Source organism: Varroa destructor, unplaced genomic scaffold (genome assembly GCF_002443255.2).
Source record: "Varroa destructor unplaced genomic scaffold, Vdes_3.0 BEIS01000003.1, whole genome shotgun sequence".
NCBI lineage: Eukaryota > Metazoa > Arthropoda > Arachnida > Mesostigmata > Varroidae > Varroa > Varroa destructor.
In genome coordinates this window covers 19,069,487-19,093,901 of record NW_019211456.1, presented here as the reverse complement: position 1 = coordinate 19,093,901, position 24,415 = coordinate 19,069,487, and the positions used below count along the sequence as shown (strand labels likewise).

The 24,415-nt window shown below is 41.7% G+C and overlaps 1 protein-coding gene and 2 long non-coding RNA genes across 19 annotated transcripts in view; 2 read left to right on the top strand and 1 right to left on the bottom strand.

Annotated features, from left to right (window-relative positions):
- LOC111248062 (potassium channel subfamily K member 1-like) overlaps positions 1 to 20,055 on the bottom strand; it is a 107,752-nt gene extending 87,697 nt beyond the window's left edge. For 3 of the 16 annotated variants that reach the window (XR_015324619.1, XR_015324618.1, XR_015324617.1), the window contains exon 1: positions 18,488 to 19,511. The gene's annotated coding sequence lies outside the window, so the exon portion shown is untranslated. Of the gene's footprint in view, positions 1 to 4,332; positions 4,947 to 9,918; positions 11,255 to 18,098; positions 18,187 to 18,464 lie in introns of those variants that run through there. The other 13 variants (XR_015324630.1, XR_015324623.1, XR_015324629.1 and 10 more) reach the window with 13 other exon arrangements.
- On the top strand, positions 1,387 to 24,282 carry LOC147756631 (uncharacterized). 2 transcript variants are annotated; one of them, XR_015324638.1, is made up of 3 exons: positions 1,387 to 1,673; positions 22,163 to 22,304; positions 23,550 to 24,282. It is a non-coding gene; the product is annotated as an uncharacterized LOC147756631 (long non-coding RNA). The 2 variants fall into 2 exon arrangements; XR_015324637.1 differs by lacking the exon at positions 23,550 to 24,282 and having other exon boundaries at positions 22,163 to 23,521.
- Positions 6,729 to 11,868, top strand: LOC111248086 (uncharacterized). The gene is made up of 3 exons (XR_002672399.2): positions 6,729 to 6,858; positions 9,751 to 9,921; positions 11,513 to 11,868. It is a non-coding gene; the product is annotated as an uncharacterized LOC111248086 (long non-coding RNA).
- Positions 24,283 to 24,415: the final 133 nt, after the last annotated feature.

The following is a 24,415-nucleotide window of genomic DNA, read 5'->3' as shown; positions in this document are numbered from 1 at the left end:
AGGCAGTTTTTTCTATTAACAAATTCAACAATCCGTCATGGCAAGCAATAGTGCGTAGTTTTCAGCATTTAAGAAAAGATCAGTTACTCTTCAATCTGTACCCGCTAGACTAACTCCCAGCGCGATTATCAATCTCTTAGAACGCCCCAATCCTCAGCGTGCCGCATCGCAACGGCGTGTGCGGCAGCAGAAGCAGTTTCGGGCATAGCGCAATGGAAAATCCACGATAGATGAAAAACAATGTGGATTAGAAATGGAATCGCTGTCATCAAAATGTATAGTCCTAACTGTTCCTCCGTTTCGATCAGGGTGCTAATGAACGAATTCGATGTGACTGAACGCACGAAAAAGCATGCCTTTCGAGCTAGTGCGCTACACGTCATATACAATCAAAGTCAAACAGACGCTCTCTGAGGAGAACAAATCAAGGGCTTCATTGCTATTGCTTGCCACTCAATTGCCGCAACGATTTTTCTTTGGCAAGAGTTTTCTTATTCTCGATGCATATGTAATGAATACAAGCATTTTTTTGGGAAAAGCCCATATGTTGATAGTTGTGTATGGGAAAAAAAATATCATGGTATTGCATCTCCTACAGAGGACTAAAAACGTCACTAGAGAGGTTTATCCGCATGCCTTATAAACGGTTGGACAATCGTAGATTCTTGCAAGTATTTACACGTCTTACAACACGATGAAGCACCGGCTCACAGAAGCTGATTAATGCTGAATTGGTTAAGAATGCAGGCATGTTTTGGCATGAGCAAATATGACTGCCGAGACTTGAACCCTCTGGGTTCTTATGTATAGAGCGTTGCTGAACGAGAGTCAACGAGTCTCAATATGGCGACATCGACTCGCTAGCGTGTGCCTTTATCAAAAAGGCGTTTGCAGGATTGCGAAGGACACATCTTGAAAATACCTGCAGGCGGTTTAAAAGCCGAATCAAGCAGTAGTCGCGGTGAGTACTGCTTCTATTTGAACAGACGTGACTGTCAGAACGAACACTTATGGCACACGTAAAAAGAGTTGTTAAAGTACCTATATTGAGACATAGTCGAAAAACAAAGGATAATGAAAGGTTCCAATTGAGGTGCCGTCCTCTGTCTACAATAAAGGATTACGGGGAACCGAACTGTCTAAGAACTGACACGACGAGGCGCGCTCTGATATGCAGACACTCAGTACAATAAATCAGTAAGCGCATACGGCAGTGCGGCTGCTCCGCTTTTGGTGGTACTTGTAATTGAAAAATCATTTCGTACTATATCAATGGGAGTTTAGGTGGAAGGAGGTGTTGTGTTGTTAGAGATTAGCAGCCGACGCCGCTATAGCGTCTGTTCAGATAGAGGGAAGGACAAGCAACTGGAGAGAGAGGAAGGGAAACGACGTTAAGATATTTGATGAAATATGACGCATTTCCGCCAAAGCTAAACAGAAGCAAACGTAGAAAAGGAACGCTAAGCCGAAAAGCAAACATGACCCGTTTTATCTTCGCATTAGTCTGCGCGCTTCTCGTCGGCGGCAGAGCTGGTGCTCGGCGCCAAGTCCAATACGTTTACCGCCTGAGTGTCGACAGGACGTGAGGGGCACCACCCGCTACATGATTGTTTACACCAGCAGAAAGCGAACTGAAGGACAAGCTTGTCTTTTGGCGTGTATGTGTAACCAAGGTAAATCGTATGTTGTGTCTCAGTTATCGGTTTACACATTTGGAATCTTGATCAGGTCAAAGCGACGTTTGATTGCACCGTATCAAAGTGATGCCAAACTCTGTTACGGTAATCGCTGCTGACGCACGCAGACTGTGTACTAGCTGCTAGCAATCTAAACTTCATTTTTTCATAGACGACTTCATTGGGATTTTAGAGAAATTCAACATATTTAGAGACTTACTATGCTATTATCATTGACGTTTCCTACAGGGCATAATATTTAATGAAGGTAATTTGAGAATTGTTGACAAGCTCTTAAATCGTGAAAGTAATAATAACATAGTACTATGTTATTATTAGCGACAATTTTATTAAATACAATATTAAATTATATTTAATTTGAATGGCTGGAATGAGCGATTGCTCTTCTACCTGGAACACGCTTCAACCTTCAAATAAGCAAGCAAGATAGTGACGTACGCGGCATTACAAAATCCACGGAAAATATTATTAGATTGATTACTTCAGTTGAGGCTCAAATCGGAGCCTTGAGACTAACAATAGAAGACATCACATTGAATGTAGAAATCAAGTTTTTTGTTTGGGACTCGCTTTATGCAGTTATAGAAATATATCATATTTGGTGAAAATTATACACGACGCGATATAGCTCTCCATCGATTATATATTAATGCTTACAAAACTACACGCATAGCGTCAAGAGTGGTAACAAGTATCAGAAAAATAAATGCAAAGTAGTCTATTTGTAAAATAATCGTTTATCAACATTAAGCAATTTGAAACATATACCTGTCTAACCCTAGAAAATCGCAGACCATAGCTTTCAAACTGACAGCGACCACCGTGCACAGGATCGAACGGTATAAATTTAGTATCGGCCTTCTTTCTTCGTTGGGCCCGTGTGTCTGCCATACAGCTATGTTATTTTTCATTCAGCGGGAAAAGTGGTGGCATACGTACGACTGTAAATCTGTGAGAGAGTGCCTTTTTATACTGTTTTATTAATCTGGCCGGCTCCATTTTTTTGAGGTGGAACCCACTTCATATTGACGTGTCACTATCTGCCCGTTTTCCCCATATTGCTTTTCAGAATCATTTCGGATGATCTTTTTGCCCTTAGGTTAACAGGGGATGGGGAATGACGGATGTGGTTAAAAAAAGAGCGCCTAAAGCGTGACAGTAATGCGGTTACATTGTCGACAGGCAAAGGCGCCAAACCTAATGCGCAGTGCCCCTAACATGGCCCCACAGGAAATCTTGCCTTGTGACTTTTCTCTCTATCTTTCTTAGGGCGCGATGTTCCTCCTGTAGTAGTAGTAGTAGTCATCGTCGGAAAGAAGAAGGCACAACGTCATCGTAACGTTCTCACAGTACGAAGGCTAGAGAAGGGGCGATTTTGCTAAGATGGTCGCCGGGGTCATCAGCATTCATTGTGGTGTCGTTCTTCTCAACAAATGTCCAACCCATAAACATTTCAAATCATACAAAAACATTCAAATTACCTGTTACTCTAAAATTCAATCTAGACGTGAGTTCACAGTCTCGATCCCTGCTTTCATCAGAGAAGAACTTATGGTTTGATAGTGTCCTTACAGTTGCGAGTACTAGAACCAGAACGTTTCCAAGTGACGTTTGGGGGAGCCAACGTACATTCGAAAAAGCCAGTGGAAAAACCAATGTATCAAAAAAGATACGTGCTAGCGGACAGCATACAATTGTGTCGCCCGAAGAAAGAATCGTTACATCTGGCATTATTATAGCCGACATTTCACGATCAATTGCAATCGTACGCGATACGTTCGAAGACTCTGACTGAAAAATATCAGGGGTAATCTCCACGAGGCTCAACCTTTTCTGAACATTTTTGTTTCGATTTTTTTCTCCGTCCACTTGGAGCTTTGGATCTACTTCTGCAAGACTCGCTAAATGTGCCGAGCTAACCGGGCGAGGACGAGGAACAGACGTCTGTCTGTTCCAGAATGGTGCGTCTCTACGATGGAACGATGAACGTAAAGCGAAGTAAATTTCAACCCTGTTACGTCTTTCTTTAGGCGGTCTTGTGGACGCTCACAAATCCTCTGTAGAACTTAGAAACACCCAGAAAATTCGCGATTCCAATGATACGTGACGTGGCCACGACGGCACAAAAACTACAAGCTGGACATTCTTCTCAAACCGTAGAATCAGCTACCAATTTTGTTGTCAGTTTAGGAGTGAAACAAGCTAATACCTACAACTCCGTTAAACCCATAACACAAACAATATTATATTGCGTATAGATATAGCCTATACTTTACACACTCGCATGGTCAACAGTACACAACGCTGCACCATATAGTTTCTGCAGTCCGCGCGTATTATAAAGAGGGACAAGTTCGTCTGCACACCGACGATTCAAATACTGTGCAAAAATACTCCATTTCGAGCCGCGCAAGCCCACATGTCGTTGTGCAACAAAGCCCCGTACCCTTCTCAATTTTTATCAGCCAAAAAATGGAAAACAAAAAAAAAATTCTACCAAGCTACGTAGGGAGGGGCGTAGAAACGTGAAACTCGCTGAAGTCCATCAACAATAACCCGACTCATCCATTCAGTCGCGCGAAGGGACGGGTGTTAACCCCCCCCCCCCCCCCACCGCCGCTGCCACAGCGCCTCTTTTTCCCCACCCGCATTGCTCTTTTTTGCGCTACTCACTTCTTGTCCCTTCTCTCGGGTCTATCCTTTTGCCCCTAAAGTCCACGACTCAAACGGAGCTTGGAGGTGGCGCAAAGAGACAGCTCCACAACGCCTATAGCTTATTTTGTAGCTATCTCAAGCCGGTTAGGCTAGAGATGACGAGGCACAGAAAGAAGACAATACTATGGTAGCTTCAACATCAAGGAAGCGGCAGCTTTCCGGGCTCAGCAAATTCGAAATTCGATTCTTCTTCGTTCGTTTGGTCGATCGTTGAATGATGATGATGATGATGACGACGACGAATTGGTAACCATCTCATCAACTAGTTTACGCCGATCCGAGACTTCCATCACGTTCACTGGCAGCAGTGAAACAACAGCGTGCGGCGGCATCAAAAGCGTCTCCTATCTTGGATACATGACGGCGTCGTAACGGTGGGCCTTCAATGTGATGCATCTTCGGCCGTGCCTTCTTCAGTCTTCCTGCCGTCACTCATCTCACTTGAGCTTTTGCGAGCTTTGTTTCCGTGAGCTCTGGAAGTGCCTGAAGCGATACGTCGACGACGCCGATGGACGCCACTACCGACAATCGAAGCTAAGAAGTAGAAAACGCATTGAATCTGTTTGTGTGAGTATATACGCTTTGCAAGAGAATATAGAATGCGCTGCAGCTAGATTCCTAGTAAGTACACTGGTGACCAACACTTTACAGGCTGGTAGCAGAAAAGTGCACCGATAAAAAAACGGCCGACGTAAAAAAACAAATTGCATTTAGTTGATTCATATGCACGTCTACATACACTTGGCCGAACGCGTTACGTGCGATAGAGAAAGAACTCTTACATAGTGGATTAATGGCAAGAAGTTTCCTTTCTGGCATAACCGAAGAAATGAATGTTGACTATGAGAAGCCAAGACGAAAATGAAGGCCTGCTCGTTTGCTAGAAATATTCAACAGGCATTGCTGCTGGTATTGTTTGTCCTGTAGTGAGGGTCCGTTTTCGATTCACGGACGTTCGTATAACGTTGACCGGAAGCCGACTTGAGCCCGACCAACGAAACGAGTCTAGTGTATGCAGAAGAAGCGTAAAAATCACACTCAAGGAGAAGAGATTTTACATAGCGTTTATTTACTTAGTGGCTCAAAGGTCATACAACTCTAAGGCCAAGCATACAAAACGTACGACTCCAGCTAAGTTCTCTTGCAAGTATATTATTTATACCTGTAGTTTACATAAATGTACGGGACACATTGTAGTCATCTATAAATTCAAGGTACCGGCAACCTTTTACTAAACCTGAAGCTTTCAAACGAAGTGAAGCCAGATACGATATTTCTACTAAAATCGTAGCATAATTTACCTCAAACAAAACAAAGAAAAATAGTCGACTCTTTATTTAATAGAAGAATGGCCTTGTTTGGAAAGTTTTTGTTCCTACGGAACTTTTCCTTTTTCCTCGATAATGTGAACCTACCACTGACTCAAGTCCGTGATATGAATCATCAGGGAATTATGATCAGTACCTCTGAAAGGTTTATGCATGCTCTATTAGGAACGTTCTGCTACTACGAGGAGGTTAAGAACACCGGCAATCACACGTCCTTCTCCTTGAAAATATCCAACAAGTTCTCATGGGAGTTCTTTTTCTTAATACCGCCAGTCGCCATTTTTGCTTTGCGCCCGTCACCATCCTTTATATCAAAATATTATTTTTGCCCGATCTCGTTTTGTTGTTCGCCTAATCGTTACAAGCGGACCTAACCCGCAGTGCCGATCTTTCAAATCAAAAGCGAAACATTTTCCTAGTCCCAGTTGATTCTGATGTTAAGCAACGTTTTAATATACTTCAAAGTTGACGAGGACATTTTATAACTACAAGCGCAAAATGAAAGCCTCGATAGAATTTCACGTTGGACCCGAGCGGCACCCACTCACCCGGCGGGCCCCGCTCGTTAAAAGAACAGCAGGGAGAGAGGAACAAGACTGAAGTGTGGGAACAAAGAAGACAGGGAAGCGAACGCTTGTCACCTAACCCCACTGACCCGTTGCGATGGCTAAAGAGTAATTGGCTGAAAATGGGTTTTTCAGGGGATGGCTTCGTTTCGCGGGTACCTAAAAAGAAAAGAAATGCCGCTTCTAGCATGGGTCTCACGTATCGATGTGAAATTAATTGATGATTGCAATTTGGTAGCCGTTGCGAAAGGTTAGTGTTTGTGTTAAAACGAAGTTGGCTGTAGGAAGTAGGCTGAGCGGGGATTTAATATTCGTAATTTCGTTGGGTCACTCGCAGTGGAGCAGCAACATTTGACGACATTGGGTTTCGATCAATGAAGCGACTATTGCAGAGAGGTGACAATTCTCTCTTCTAGAGATCCCGACGGTCTCAAATTCCACGATCTAAAGTAAGGTGATCCCGGATAGACGAGCTACTTTTCTTCTTTGTAATCGGGAAAAGACAGGGTCACGCGCCTCGGGTAACACTCAGATCGAAGATCGTGATTAATAGTAAGTAGGCAGTCTTAATAGTCTTGTTAGGTTTATCTTGCCTAGGCATCCAGTGAGATATGCGTAAACTCGCGTGGCTGTAACTTAGTGATATATGCCTCTCATCAGTCATGAACGTGTGAAACCAACTTCATCGGAGGTAGACCATGGCGATAATAATAAAAAATGTAAAAATAACGACAACCTTATTTTATAGTATTAGATAATCTTATTGAAGTGACACCTACAGCATTTCCGGTTGTTATTATCTTCGCAATACGTCGCTGTGAAATATACAGACGGTAAACAGTCCTCATAGTAAATTTAAGCTTACCACGTTACTTAACAATAAGGTTTAGTCTCAAAAAGCCATTTCGGATTGATCGATTTTTCGATAACATGTCAACCAAAAAGCTAAGTAGTCATGTGTGTCTTTCGTCTTATATGCCTTTTGTTTTCTACGATGATTTTGACAACTGACAAGTTTGTCGTGCTTACAATTACTTTCATATTATGATGCGTATGTCAATGGCAAATTTACTATAAGACGCTTATTAGCACGCATTTCACGTTATAAAAACGCCCGTGCGCACGCTTTGTTAGACTAGCTAAGCCAACATCCCATTTGGATCAGGCTATCTCTACACTTAAGTTTAGAAGCCCAAAGTGCAAAATCACAGGTTGTCACGAAACGCAGTACAAGAACAAAAAAAATCTATACGGTATTTCCTTTTGTATTTTTTCTTTTTAAATTATCTTCGCAATCAACCAGATTACACGTTTTGCAGCTCATGGCAAATAGTTGTCTAATCATGACTAGAAATAATAATAATTACTAATACAATTATCGTTTATGCGAAAATAAAAGGATAGCACGTGAGTTTGAAGCTGTATGGCCAATTACTGCGTGTTTGCAGCTGCACCATGAGCGTATTTTCGTAATATTATAAAAAACGTTTACTTTCTTGATATATTTATGTATTCTAAGGCAATATAATCGCTAGCCAATAGTGTGCTGTTAAGATAACAGTGCGGCCAATCTTAGGCAGAATAAAGCTGTTACTGAGCGTGTCGTAACGTTATTCCAATATGCTAAATCACGTCCAACACATTCCGCTGCGACGATCTATGCCAGATGACAGTGTTTGATTCTGTAGATGACTAGATACTTCATAGGGGGCGCCACCAGCACCAGCAATAAATACGCGATGGGCGTAAACGCCTTCAGTTACATCAAGACATTTATTCCGACAGACTTCCTTATTCTTCTTCAGTGATTTCCGACAGATAGAATTTCCTTACGCTGTTTTCACGTAGTGGACAGACTTTCACTATCTAGTTCAGTGTAAAATTTTAATAAGAAAAAACCCTTGTATCGCTATCGTTTGGTAGTTTAACATTTTGGAAATAACCCGGGTCCACAAGTGGCTAAAGGCTAAACGTCACAGAATAAATGTAATGAAATTAAATCGTATTGAAGACACACATAAGCCAGGTTGTACATTTGGTACGAAAGCAAAACTGTTGCTTTAGATTTATGTGTATGTAAAAAAGCAAGAATATCCAATCCAAACGACGCGTTAACGAAGCAACTGGGTCAGAAATTGTTGAAAATTGTAACCCTTTGAAGATGGGTTACTCGTTAAGTTGTAGTCCGTGAAATATGGTATTCGCTCATCTTACAGTGAAAAAACCTCCCAGATATTAGCACCCTTCACGCTGTATCATTATAGCGATTCTTGCTTGTTTCGGTTGGTCCTTCAGAGGACTGAACATCTAACTGGCTCTTATTTCGAGCATGCCACCGTGTCTTTCAGAAAACACAGACAAACAAAAGGTCGGCGTGGTGATTGCCTCTTCATTCTCTGCACTTGGCAACGCGGGCAAGCTTTGTCACGCGCCTCACGGTCACTGATATTATAGAAGGAACTGGCCATCAACATTGCGGTCAACCTATTTTTCCACCTTAGAGACCAGGCTTATATTTTTTTCGGTTGTGTGCAAACAGGTTTGTGTACTGGTAAAACAGGACGCATGATACAAGCGGATCCGACTTACCTAGATGATTATGCATCGGCTGCAAAGCTTTTATTTTAAATTCGATATGATTTTCGGTATTCCATATACAATTATTGCTGTATACAAATGTTTGTTGATAATTAATTTTCTCTGCTAAAACGACGTTATTTCAAAATCGTTTATTCAGTGTTCAGTAGTCGTAACCTACTACTGCTTTAGCTTAAGCTGACCCAATTTTCACCTAATTCCTGAAATGGCATGATCCATGAAAAGGACGCAAACGTCCCGTCGACCATAGCTGTAAAATACGCCGACGTAATTGCACAGGAAGCTTTACGCAGAAGAATGAAGGATGCTCGTTATTGTTCGCAGGTGCCGAGTCACCATGTTTAGCTCATCGAGCTATCGGAGTTAGTCCATTAAAAAAAACGTACAGGCCAATCTACTATTGAACATATCAAGACAAGCATGCCTCGGACATTCTAAAAGAGCTGATTAACCAAATGATAGGCTACATAATAATTAGCAAGATTAGCGTTCCATATAGTTCTGCGGTTACCGTTGCTACTGGTCTTCCGCACCAGGATTTTCGCATCTGAGCACGAATGAAGCCTGGATTGAGTCAGTTCGACTTTTAATAATATGCGCACGCATAAATTAACTTGGAACCTAATTTAGAGTAACTATCTCTGTGCGTGCATGTGATATTCTGCCATTGGGCCTGCGCTCTGCGTCCACCTCTCCACACCAGTAACGCGGTTAGCAAGCATGCACGAATCTTATCGGATTTTAAGTTTCCCCAATTTTTATACAGATCCTTCATACTTGAAGCGCAACGATTGAAGTATTTTCAACAAAAAAATAAATATTCCAATGATTTTCCGATCATTACAGATAGAGTTTCTGCTATCCCGCTTTACGCCGCAACACATAATGATTATGGTCAGCATCAGCTAAACGCCTCTCTCGATGATATTTTCTACGAGCTAAAAACAAGAGCCCCGTCCAAGGCAAGACGATACGGAGAAAATCGGAGATTTCTGTCGACCACGAGATTATATTAATGTTAGTGGTTCAACAGTATTTTTATTTTCTACCAGCGGGGAAAGGTAGACAGAAAGATTGAAAACTCAGGGGAGAGGAATTACCGACGAATCAGGGAGTTGCTGGCGATCGATTGAACATCAGCAGCGTTAACAAAACGAGAGGACATGAAAACGAGGCTGTGCTTAAAGCATATTATGATTAAGCAGATGATGTAAGCAGTTGTAGAAATGTCACGTAAACCCATAGTTGCCAGTAGTTTGCTCTGTGAGAGGCAGCATAAGTGTGATATTAGTATTCTTTGGGTATTTGGATTCTGCCCCACTTGTAGGCCACATGTCGCGCCAGGAAAGACGATATGTCCATAGTCAAGCAGCACGTACACCTCTGAGATGTTTGTAATCGGGCGTGCGCGATTATTAGGGTCGAGTGACTCAGGCTAGGGGAAAGAGAGATACCAGGAAATCGGTGTGGAACTCACTCTGTTAGTCAGAAACCCTGCCCGCTACGCTGTAATTGGGCGAGTAAAACGAAGTGGGAATAGGGATTTTGAATGGACCAGCTTCGAAACAAATCAACCAGTTGTAGGACAGCTAGCTGTACCATTAGGTGGTAGCTAAAACGTCTTTAGTTTGTCCTTTTCCCCTGGAAGTCGAAAAAAAATTCGCTGAATCGGCTCAGACGAGGGGCATCAATGTTAAGGATGTTACGATCCTACACCAGCGTTTTAACTTACAAGGAAACTGCATAAGAGAAAGGAAAACAGGATAGATTAATATGCTAGTAGTTGCTCAGCTATACCCGTTGCCGGTCGAAGCTCAAAACACATAGAATCCAGGAGGGTAATCTAATTTGGCGTACAATGTCTCACTAGAATCTAGAAAGCAAAATGTTACCGATGAGTCGAGGGTGAGGTCTACATTTTATAAAATGACGAGTACAACGGAACAGAAGCATCATACTGAAACAATTTTTCAACTCTTAAAAAACGTCTCTGTTGAACTCGCAATATAGCATTATAGAAAACATAAAAAATAAGATAAGCAAAATAATTGAAATTTGATTAATTTTTTTTGCTTAACATTATAAAAAAACTCGACAGCCTTATAGGCAGGTTTGTCACTCAAATGGCGCATAGTGATTGTGAATGAATTGAAAATGTGCCGCACTTGCTTTAGACCTATTTCCTTCAACATGACTTATTGAAACAGTGGCAAGATAAAATGTGATACGAATGCAAAATGTTTGAGGTGATGATCCAGTAATAAGGTTCAAAGCAATTAATGGGTTGGCCTAGGTCTGAAATCGGGCGTAGACAAGCGAACTCGGTTCCGAGCCTGGACGTGCCAGCCGTCTGAAACGGTACCAGCATCAGACGGAAAAATCGAAATTACTATGTATGCGTTTTCCGTACATAGAATATTATTCGGGAAGCGTGTCTATTTTCAAGGTAGAGTTAGCATACAAGCAAAGCAGACAAAATCGGACTAAGCAAGCATTGTTAATTCCGGATTTTTTTCATTAAAACGCATTTTAGCATGATTGCGTTTCTAATGCAGCCGTATAAACTAAAATCCTCTTCTGTCCGACTATATGTTCAAACGTCTTTCAGAATTTCTCCGCGATCACTTGATCTGATCTGATGATCTACTTAATATGTGCGCAACCCACCACCGTCTTCATGCTGTGTCTTCTATGCTGATACTACCGTCTAAAGCAGCTGTTGCCCTGCTTCCACTCAGCGTGATCAACAACGAGGGGGGCGGCCGCATCAACCACCAAATCCTACCTCTTAGACCGAGCAGGGGGTTCGCTCTAACTGGCATTGCTAGCGCATGTGCATAGGCGTCATGTAGCCCACGTCTCGAGTCAGGTGACTTGAGCCTGAACTCGACGAATAAACCATCTGATATCTCAGCAGCATTAACAGGAACGTTAGCATATGCAGCTGGCTATTAGCTTAACAGTTTCGCCGTGTTGTCACTGTGGGGCTCTTATGGGAATGCGCCTTGGCCGCTAGGAACACAGCGAAGCTCCTTTGACGTTCTCCATATCCGCTAGCACTAAACGAGCGGGCGAGTGAACCACCCAGCCGATCGGCCATCCGCCAAACATTGTTAGATTTTGGGCTTTATTAATCCACGCTAGCTGGTAGAGACCAACCTTAACTTGAATGCAAATAATCGGCAAAACCAGTTCGATTTTGCCTATTGGCGAGCCGTTGAACGTTGCTAGGAGGAATCGGTATTTACATATTTTCAAGTTTGTGCGGGGTTCTCCAAAAAACAACTACGCCATTGGGCCGGCTATATAGCATCTGTAAGTTTTGTGGGCTTACCCCACCCAGCATTTAGTTGGCGACCTTAGTTCAGCATTCGATCAACAACAGCTAGAAGGTTTAGGCTATCCAACCTCTAAGGGTTACTCTTCCACCCGTAGATCTTTTTTGTACAGTTTGTCTTATAAGATTATTCGACACTATAGGACGCTATTCGACACAACGCGCTCTGCATTAGATGTAGACAGTAGCAGCATTTTTATACGAAAATGTCAAAAGAAAGTTTCTAATTCAAGCGAGCAATTTGGAAAATGCGCTCATCTACCTCGGAAGACTGTTGTAGCTAGATGAAATATTGGTTGTCAGTATTATGTCTTTCGTTCTAGCTCAGCCGTGTCATCCTGTGAGTTGCATCTCAACACTCTATGTTAGCATATATCGGCATCATCGTTTCTCGTACCAACCCAAAACATAAGAGCAGCGAGGAAACATCCACTTTACCCTTGGCCTGTATGCATAGATGTATTTTTCGACGAAGGTTCAAATACTTCTGACATTGGTTCTTTGGATATCGATATCTTATGGCGTTGTATTACTACCATGACTTTAGGTTCCTGATTGATCAGAAGTGCCGCTTCCAATGACCCCACCTGCTTGCCAATTCAGCAGTGTGAAAAAACCAGTTTTGCTACATTGGAAATACGGATAGCAGCCAACGGCGTCTGATTGTTAGGCCGGATGCTTTGACACATGCAAAATCTGTTATTTATTCTGTTATTTTTTTACAGGGAAACAGTTTTTAAACTTATATATACAAATGATGAACTATTCGAAAACTGTCCGATATTGAGTCCGGGTTGTAAACCCGTCTCATTGATTTCATTTGTATTTATTATCAGCGCAATAATAGCACGGTTGTCTGAGTAACTTGTTCGAAATTTAATACGCCAAGCTATTTGTCGCCTTCTTGAGCACAATAGAAGCTACACAGACTTTACTCTTGAGAATACTAAGGCCAAAGCCATCATTCGATTTAATCCTCTTCGATCCACGCCACTGTTAAAGCGTGGCGAAGATTGTACGTTGTCGTGCAATGCACACTTTCAATAATATCGAGACAGCATTTCCCTATGACGCTATCTTGGCTAGTAGATAGTAAGGTTCTTCATATTACAATCAGATTAATTGTAATTTATATATGTATGTATTTCTTTATACATTTGCTTTGAAGGCATAGTTGTGTAGAACAGCGCATGTGCAATCCAATACAGAATGGCATGTGTTTTGCGAACAAGTTTACAAGATCTTCTATAATGCTTACCCCTCTATACTGGCCAGTCGAACGTTTCTGGGCGTTCACTCAGTAAGCGGTATATCAATGAAAGAGATTCAGTTCAAAAGCAATGCCGTAGCCAGCTCTGTTGTAAAACCCATTTTAAAACCCAGAAATCAAACCGCAATCAGCAAAAGATGCCCGAAAGAGGCATTCTTTTCTCGATTCTCTTCCTCTTTAGTCAACTAGTGATGTCACTCTCACGTGAACATTGAGTTAAGGATTTGGGCAGGTCCAGGCAGAAACGCGGGAGCCCTGATTATTTCTCAGACTAATAGTTTTCGGACATTAGGCGTTCATTAAGTTGTATTAGGGATCCTTTTATATGTCATTTCAACGTCAGATTTCGGTTTAAAGCGGATAGTGATCCTCATTTGATGGCTTTAATGTAGCACGCGCATGTTTAGGTTGAACCGGGCAGCATTTGCCTTACTTAAATAGCGATATCTCTTTTGTCGCTATCCTATGTTGAACTAAAAGCCAGTGCGAAATATCGTTCGGTAGAACAGTACGGGAAAGAATAAAATACCGAGAAGCACTCGCGTGAAGGGATATAACTACGAGGCGACCTTCTGGTTAAAAGTTCTCAATATGGCTACGCATACGGGCGGACCGTAAGGCTCGTTCCATACGGCTTTACCGATAATGCCGTGCCTGCTGTCGTAAAGAAATGTGTTCCGCATCTATATGCACACTTATCCTTGTTTGAACGGGATTAATTGAGGTGCCAAACAGATCGTATAGGATGCATGCGAGACTTCGTTCGCAATGAAACACAGCAAATAAATACTAAATGAAAAAACTAACCCCTAAAGAACAAAGGCTAGGCAGCTACAGTAACACGCTGACTCACATCATAAAAACAACTGATTTCAACTCTATCACAAGTCTTCTGATCACGCGTGGCGCCCCAAACAAGCCAACTATCTGAGTCAGATCACGAACATGGCAATACATCAGGAGTAATTTTTGCTAGTTTTAGTGAAGAACAATGAAATGTTGAGCGGAAGGTACTTCGTGGATACTTAAAAGTGACATTTAGGACAACTTCTGTGGAAGCATTCAGTGATGATTAGCGCTTCAAGTAACATGGCCGACGAGAGTGTTTTGAAATAGATAAGGGAAGGACCCTTCGAGGCGCGCAGAGCCATCAGCTGGAAGAAAACAGCCGTAGTCCAAACGACGGAGATGAGGCTGCTTAAGAGAAACAACATCGCGGATTATTTTGACAGGCAGCGGAGGCTGCAACAGTAACTGCGCAAGGAGTCGAATCCACGTTGATCAAACAGCGCCTGAACGGGCGACGTCTGATCGATTCGGGTGCAAATCACAGTCTAAAGGAAAAGACATAATCCCGAAATGTTCGATAGGACGAAAGATCGTATAGCAGCCCGACAAGACAGGACGTAGACACCAACAGCTACGATATTTTGATGAGAAACGTGAAATGTTTCCGGCTTAGGTAAAACTTGTAGGGGCTGCCTTTACCCAAATGCAGTCCCTTTATATGAATATTGCGCAGGACATGTATAATTGTTTGACGATGCTGGTGTGTATAAGTCGCCTGTGTGTACAGCGATATTGGTTGACACAAGCGTAATTTTGCTCATTGGAATTGGATGTTATGACACTATACGTGTTTAATTCAGCTAATGAAGGTACATTAAAACAAGGGTTGAATGGGTGTGAATATTATGGCCGGACATTTCAAGTAGGGACAAAAGACCCCGTTTCATGTTCGTATCCGAGAATCGTTTAGCTAGATTATGAACTCCTGTTTTCGATGTACGGTTGATACGGTAGCAGCCAGCTACCGAAAGCTGAATGTACTCTCTCCCTCAAGCAATCGTGCCGGTCCCCACTCCCTACGCCTATTGCAGTTTATCATAATATTGACCCTACTTGCTCTCAACAACGTTTCCAACAATCACAACTTACGTAGAATTGATTTTTGAATCGACCTCCCTCGATTTTCCACAATCTTTCATTTCTCGTCACCTAAGCCTTAAGCGAACTCTTCCATCTAACAGTACTTCATGTCGCAAGACTTGCGGTACGCTCGAGTTCGCCCATCTACTGTGAGACACTATACAGCCTTTCACAGTCGCCATGTTTCAGAGTGAGTTTATATCCGAATGAATGACTGTGAATGGTCGCCCGTGGGCGCTTAACTATAATGTGCTTTCTACATTGGCTGCGATACCGTCGTTGCCAGGCAGCCTCGGAACTTGTTATACCGACATGGAACTTCGTAAACGTGGTGTATATACGTGTGGATTCGTGAGACAGCGAATACAAAGTATAAACAATCCAGTGATACGGTATCCGACAACAGAATTCTCTTGAGTCCCTATCGACACACGAATCGCAAAACGGGGAGTTCGTGGATAAGTAATGGTAGACATTTTGATAGCATTTTCGGTACGGTAAGGCCCTGTTACTAGGTGTACGATCTGTCTTCGTCACTAGATGGGAGCAGACTGCCAGCTTTTCTCTGTCGGCCGACCAGCTAATTCGGAACGCCAAGGCCTTTATATACCTCATGAGAATGGCTTTTATGGGGACTATGGGAGCGCACTTTTGTCTGGCTGCACGAAATGGGCCTAGAGCATTCCCTGCTAGTCGGACTGCTTGCGTTTGCCTGTTGCAAAAATGGCCTGCGTCTAGAAAACGGCCTTAAGAAGGACCTGGCTGAACTACGTCCAATACAACGGCTACATCACCGTGCAATAGAACGGGTCCATACAGTATAAGCAGGTACTGTTATTGCCGTATAGATTCTTGTACATAATAAAAGCCTACTAGCTCCCAATAGTATAGATAGCATGAGGCGATGAATGTGATTAGCTGTTGTGGACTGTAGATCTGAAATATTTGAAAGGAAGTCTCCCCACTGGATTTTCCCGTTTTTGGGGTCTTGAGTTGTTTTTTCTGCCGTTCATCGAAAGAAGTAACTGACAACAACGGAGATGCATTCGATCTCTGCCGGACGATGATCTAAGAAAGCCGGTCAGGCGAGATTCTGAAATGGACGTATCTTCTCGTAAGATTCACTGTGTGGAAGGAATAGGAATAGATATACAGTTTAGTCATAGTATCTATCCTAATTCTGGGCAAATGGCTTAGAGAAGTTCGAAGCAGAGATAGGAAACGAAAAACTAAAAGGTCGACTCTGTTGGATCGGCCTCCGATTGCGACATGCAGTTACATCGTGCTTTGGTTATTATGCGCAAAATAAAGCTCACTGGCCTGTCAGGGCATCTTTGCCCTCATTCAATATCTGTGGTCAAATATAAATTTAATGAAACGCAGGACCTATCTATGCTAATGACTTTTCCAGTATTGATCTGCCTTTAAGCAACTCTTTTGGCAATAACTTTGCGAATGAACAGCAGTATCCTGTATTCGTCTACTTATAAGATTTTGACATAGATTAAGCTAGCAACATCTTTTTATAATAAAATAATAATAACAAAAAAAAAAAAAATCTATTGGCGTTAGCTAAGACTATTACCTTCTAAAAACTGGATTTTTAGTCTCTTGCATCCTGACCACAAAAGATTTGCATTACTCCTCAAATGTACAATACTATTAATCCCATACGAAATCTATACGAGCACAGTCAACATTGGAGCTTCCTAGTCAGTCGATTATTGGGTTTAGCGTTGTGTAGGCAACGTGTTGAGGAAGATTTCAAATAACAAATGCCAGCTTTTTGGAGTCGAGTATAAAACAGATGATTATGTAGTCCTTTAGAAAGCTGAATTTCTTCTAAATGTAGACGCTTACGAAGATATTCTAGTCATTGAGAAATGCACATCTGTAGCTACTGCATTTCTTGTAGAACCTATCACAGATTCCTGTCCCGGTAAATGAACGACAGACATCTTTACCATTCGATTAGTTTCCACGACAGCAGTAAACAAATATCAGGATTACATAATTTTCTATCACAACAAGCGTAAATGTTGTATAGTACGTTTATGCTGGCTAAGGTAGGAAACTCGTCCCTATGATAGCGTGGTGAGTAACGTAGAGAGGTCCGAATTTGGGAATAAACATAGTTTGTTTCGTGCTGGAAGCCAGCCGTTTGATGAAACTCTTTCCTATTGGTTGTGCCCGACGTATGCCTCGAAACATGGAAATCGGGAACTCATCCCATAACCTACGGCCATAGCCTACAGGATGTAGCTGACAAATTGGACTTTATTGAGAACGTCAATTCTATTACTATACAATTTTCAGTGCGTCTTTACGCGCCTTCGGCATGAGGCCTTGGAGAATGCTATACTATGTTAACTATATTACATTGGCAAAATCAAACAGTGAAAATCTACAATTTGAACTATGGATGCCATCATTGAGGCTCAAAACCTATTGTGTGCAGTCTATTTCGTGCACAATGCAGTGTGACCATTATATTTCCCTTGAAGTCACAGCGGCTACATAATGGCTTCCTTCTATTAAAATTACTTTCTGTGTACTGAACGAAAGGTGGTTGACAGAATGATAATTAGAAACAAAAAAAAAAAAACAATGTAGAATAATTTGAGATCAATTTAGAAACAATCAAGAGAAACATCAAACTTTGATACTTTTTTCGTCTATTATTTTATTTGGTTCATACGGTGCTACATCTTTAAATATTTATTATGGACAAATTGTGTGAAACGCGCTGAAAGATAAAAGCGTAGGTCGACTTAGAGCAAACTGGTCGAGATGTTTTCGACGCAGCACATGTTTACTATTGTTATACAATAAGAGCAATATTAATTATTATGATAAATTATTGTAGTAGGCTAGATTCGGGCACAGAGTAAGCGGCATAGTTACACGAACATTTCATCTTTTTTGTTCCCCTTAAGGGTCCGCCTAAAAAATGGCACTTTCTCTTAAAATGATCTTCGTGTTAACGTTCAAGGTACAGAGGCTAGTCGTCTCTAACTGGCTTACCTCATGTTAACTGTTAGGCTCACCTTCATGAAGCTCTCAGTTGGTATCCGTTCCTCGAAGTTGAAATATCTCGAGCGTTCCACAATAAGGTCGAAGAGGTCACGTCCGAGACGGGCTCTCCGTGGATAAATTCCTTAAATAGATTGAGAATGAAGACAATGTTTCTTATGTCTGGCTCAATTTAACTGTGAACGAAGGTGAGACACTGCTCTTGCTGATAAATCGACTAAGCAACTATGAAAGTTAGAATGGAATCAAAACCGCAGGTTAAGTATACGTTGCAGTATCTCACTTGTTCTAACTCGTGGCTAGTTATTCTTTGTTGACGCGCACTCAGTTAGACATGCAGGTAATATAAGTCACGCAAGAACCAAACAAGCCTCCAGCTAATAGTAAAATGGCAACCCGTTTACCAGTCTCTTATGAATCGTCAACAACGGACACCTTTGATAGCATTGATTCAAGTGATGTCGGCAAACGTCATTTTTTTTTATACGATTCTGCAGTTAGTCTGGCTTTTTTTCCTTCACTCGTTATTAACACCATAATGGCTTCAACAACTGCCACAGTTATGAACGATTATAACATCTACTAGAGAATACTTCCTTGACGGTCAGGTGCCAATACACTATAGTAGTATAGCCGTACATATACTTGAATTACGATCACGTATTTGGCACAAGTGCCAATAGTACTGAACATCTTGATACCCAGCCGAAATAACAATTCCCATTAGGGCGCGACTGTTTCCCCGAAACATGAATAAAATCGCACACCGCAGTCTGCGTTCAATGCACGCACGTACCCATCGTACACTTGTGCACTTCACCTTACTGCAAGCTGTGACCTGTGTTAGTTTAATTAAAAAGATTCTTAGCGCGCACGTTATGTAAGATACGAAGATATGCTGTAACATGCGTTGGGCTTTTACGAATTCATTCAAGTGGAAGCTGAGTGAATAAAGGTCGCCGTATTAGCACGTCTGCATCAGTCCTTGTTGGTAAAGCCTGCTCTGACACATACGTATCGATCTGACCAGGCAGTTGCATACATCGTATGATACATCTGATAACTGGCAGCGAAGCTATATACGTACTTGATTCCATGCAGATTTTACCGCTGTGTTTAAAAGTATGACGCCGACCTTTCTGTACATATATGTCAGCCTGTTCTATTAATATGCTTTCGCTAATCGAAAAGTACATACTCATAGAACAGTATTTCACTATTAAAATGATAGTTGCATCGTAAGAAAGTGGCCTAATTAGCAATCGACTAGCGTAGTACAGAGGATGTTTTTATGGACCGAAGAACTGAGCGACCCATGTTGGGGAAAGTCTATAGAATAGTCTTACTTGCTTATTTAGCTATCTACCTAAACTCCAGCTTCGAAGAAACTTGCTGCGATATTTTGCCTGCATTATCCTTGTGATTACTACAGAGCGCATAAATCCTATTGGAGCTCAGGGTGCAGCGGGCTGTGGGTTGCTTATGACATAAGGCATTCTTTCTGTACCGAGGCAAACAATAGCACAGCCATTGCCGCTCAACTTATTATGAAACGGGTAGACGCATGCAGGAACAGCGAACATTGCTCTGGTGGGTCTGCAACGGGTACATGACGAAGAACGCATTTGATTTGCTTCTTCCTGAAGTCATCAGAATGAAATGTTTTGACGAGCTCCATTCGATGTTATTTTAATGTGATCTCTCTGAACAGAGAATCGACTGAGCTTTAGGTAATTGGAACAGCAGTCTTAACTCTTCGGTGCGCCTTTAACATATGATGCCTTATAAAAGGAAAACTGCTCATTGATCAACATATTGTACAATAGTATGAAGCATCCCTACAATACAGGAATGAAACACTTTGCTGGATTGTCTGTTCGTCAAAACACAAATGGCTCACCAGCATGATAGTAGCTAGTGATGAATAATACCTGTAGGCGGGCGTCGTCGACGGTTCAAGCTACAGCCAAAACAGAAATGCGTTGGAAAAAATTCAGCGCAGCTGAGTAAAAGTGTTCTTCTAACAATTTCATGTTAATTTGCTTCATCTATCATCAACAAAAGTCCGTGCCGGGGTTGTCGCACGCGCGTGCTTTGCATGTATCTATATATGAGCGACAGTTCTTTCCTTACCTCACGCTAGTCGTTCATTTCTCCGGTTGAGGCCAGTTCCTAAAATGCAACAATCTGAGTTCGTTTCCTGGTACAAATTATGCTGGAGCAAGCTTTGTCCCGGCTATGATGCTTGAAGGATTAACTTTTAGATTCCAGAGCTTCAAAATACATTCTCGACACGCTTATCTATAGCAAATGTGGTCTAAAGTTGATAATTTACTCTATGCAACGAACCTTAAACCCAATTCATCTGTTTCAATCAATTTATGAAGCGATTTTTATAGAGCTGGCGCATATACTGGTATTACCGTTGCTCTCGTATGGGCCACACAGCGCGGTAATAAACGGCTGCGAAATATATTTTGTCGCTTAGTTAATCGGGGGCAAATAACTTCAGGTTCGTTTTTTTGATAGCTTCATACACTAGGAAAAATCGTTTATCTTTGCCAGAAATACGTATGCGTGCAAAAAGATCCGGTAGATGTATGAAGAGCCCTATGAATAACTGGTCTGTACGATGAGGTCAGACGCGGCTAAGATAACTGCATTTTAGTTCTTCGCTTCCTGAAGGCGCTTAGAAGCGCAGCGTTACTTAGAAAACATATATACATGTATATGCGCATACAGACAGAATCATGACTGGATGATAGGGGTTTCATCAGAACCTTAATAACGACGAGCAAAAAAAAATAGTTTACAATGACCTTGAAATAAATTCAAATCAACTTAACCTTAATTATTTTACCTTTCTAACCTAGATAAAGTACTCACACAGACCGCGATTTCAGTACCCTCATCTTGATTGTGTTATACCCTCGATTTCAGTTTAGGGACGGACCACTTTTGCACTGGAGAAATCTGGAAGTTTACGAGGTTTCTAATGCCAGAGGTAAAGAGACTAACCGATTTCAAACATGCATTAGCGTACCAGTATTATTTGTTGAATTTTCTTTCCGAAGAGTAGCGTTTCACTTTTTTGTATCTAGAATTATTAAACACTAAAGTAACGTGAGAGTTTTACGTCGGGCACTGGCATTAAAAATGAACTCAGACGGGTTGCTCTTAGCACGGACCAAACAGTACTTATGTTCGGATTCGAACCTGGACCACTAACGTGTCCGTACTATTATACGTTATCTAGTAGGCTATCGCGGGGACATGATTTCGTCTAATCAGACTTTACCGACCCTGATTCCTCAATTTTGTACTTACCACCAGTCGTCCGTTATCATTAATCCTTGTTCCGAGTGGCGAAATGGGCTTTTGTACGAGAGCGATATGTTCAACTAGCATTATTACTAGTAGCTTATAGCTATTACACGGAAATGAACTAATTTCGTATGCAATTATTTAACTACATTCAACGTCCATATCAAATAGATAAAGTAGCGGTGTCCGTGTGAAGACCCTTAAAAGACATCGCATTATACACTCTCTAGCTATAGTAGCGGTCGTTGTTCAAAGGCAATTGTAAGATGCGTCAGTCTCCGTGCATAGACTAAGCATTTTTCGACGGTGAAAGTGTTTTTTTTTTTTTCTGAACTTAGTGCTCACTCACGGCCACGTTATTTCAGATATATCCATAGAAGACAATGCAATATCCGGTGCTTCGTAATAGTTTCCTGGTAGCCACGGATCTTTAACAACGGCCGACCGTACAGCCCTGCTTACCGATGGTCCTGCCGCTTCGCGAAAGACTCAGAGCAAGTTTGTAAGGTATGTTTCCCTTCAGTTTCGGCTTCATCCTTTCACCCGTAAATACGCCTGAATAAACACAAGCGAGCGACGGAAAACGTCTATCGGTAGGCTGACGTAGCCTTGGGCAACTCCACGGTACTGCAATCCTGAACAATACAATCGTCTGGACCTTTGCCTGTTCCAGGGGCTGTATAAACAAGACTTGTTTTGTTAAGAGACCTCAGTGCACTTTGTCCACGAATGTAACAACTCCGCACAGACGTACACCGGAAGTACAGCGTACAGATATATTTGTGTACGGTTTAATAGTAAGTTGTGTCGTTCGATGCAAACTCGATCCAAAATCGAATAAATTACGCTGAAGGTTAATCGAGCATGAAAACACGTTACCGATAGGTTCACCAGGTCAATATTACGATTTAACCTGATATCGACAAGACCTAGGAGCTTCGATGTTTTCATCTTAATTTAATCCTTCTATAATAAATAGGACCGTCGAGATTATGCTGCGTATCTATGATAGGTATTAGAGAAGACTTCAGTTATTATATAACTACGTTTCTCATGAAGCATTGCCTCTGATAAACACTAGAAGCTTACTTCACTGTTAAACCGTTTTCATATGATGGAACTGATTTCATCGCATCATTTAGATCTTGTAGACTGTAATGTCAAATAGCCAGTACTACACTATAATCCTACATATTAAACATGTTCAACCGAATGCAAGCCTTCGCGTTAAGCCGTGAACCAGACCGATTTCGGCTGCGATTGCGGTGAAACGATTATGGCTAAAGCTTCGAACAACCGTGGCATATGTATCCGTAAGCGGGGTTATACAATTTAGTCGATGAACTTCATTGGTAGTGTGGTTCAGTATCTCATTCTGACAGAAAACAAATCAAACATATTGGTCATCAATGGTCGACAATAGTTAACATCCAAATGAAATAAATACGTTGGCCAAATGTACCGCGGATCCTCAGTTCCTCTTCACAAAACACCTCGACGGGTTGCATCCACAGCTTAATAGGATGTCATTATTAGGGGAATTTTATGTTGTTTCGTCTGAAAGGAAAACGAAGTGTGAAGAATATAAGCTAAATTCAGTTCATTACAAAGCAATATTTATCGACGATGCTTATTTTCGTGTGTTAATTAATCATAATAGCCATCAAGGGTGACTCATAAAATCTTGTTTGACATGTGAATAAAGCAGAGAATTTTCCAATCAAGATCAATTTATATATCCTGTATCCCTAGCCTGATAGCGCTCAACCTAACCACACAAGGCCTACGGCCCGTAAAAAGGATCAGCGTGGCTCGAGCCACAGCTGGAGAACAGGTGTGTAGTTTCGCCGAGGCCGATCGTTACTTGAAAGACAGTCGAAGGTCGTGGTCGTCATGGACGGCAGCGGCGGCGCGGAATAAAGGAGTACCAGATTTCTAAACAGCGTCAACGTGACATGAGATTATGGCAAATCCCTCTAACAGAGCTGTGCAGCACTTAGTGAAAAATATGCGTGCCTAACATTTGAATAAAAATCGGCCTAGAAAATTGACGGGTGTGGCCAAACTAAACCTTTTAGATCAGTATCTCTCCTAAGGCATAAATGTATATATGTAACGATACATTTCCGACATCCTAAACATAGCTATAGTAACCTGAAACGGTTTTGCGCGTAGGCTGACTGAAAAATGTTTTCTGCAAAAATATTAAGAACTTTTTTATGGACTCCATCGTGATCAGGCGACACAACCCTTTTTAGTGTTTTTTTTTCAAACAACGGCTACGAATTGGTAGGACATACAATCAAAGATCGTTTTATTTTTCAGTCTCTACAAGATAAGCAGATAATTGGATTAAAAAAGAATCTGTTACAAAATCAATCATTTTCTTCTTTGAGCTTTGTATGAAGTATTCTTCAAGAGTGAAAATTTCCTCTTTTGAAAACTTTTAATGGTATCTATGCTTGCATATTTCCTGCTGCTTTTGCCTCCCGACGGATTAATATATAGGCAAGATTTTCAAAGCCTTAGGTGAGCTTCATTTTTAGACGATTGAAGAACTACGAGGGCAAGATGGTTCAACGGTGACGAACCTACCCTTGGCGGGTCATAGCTGTCCG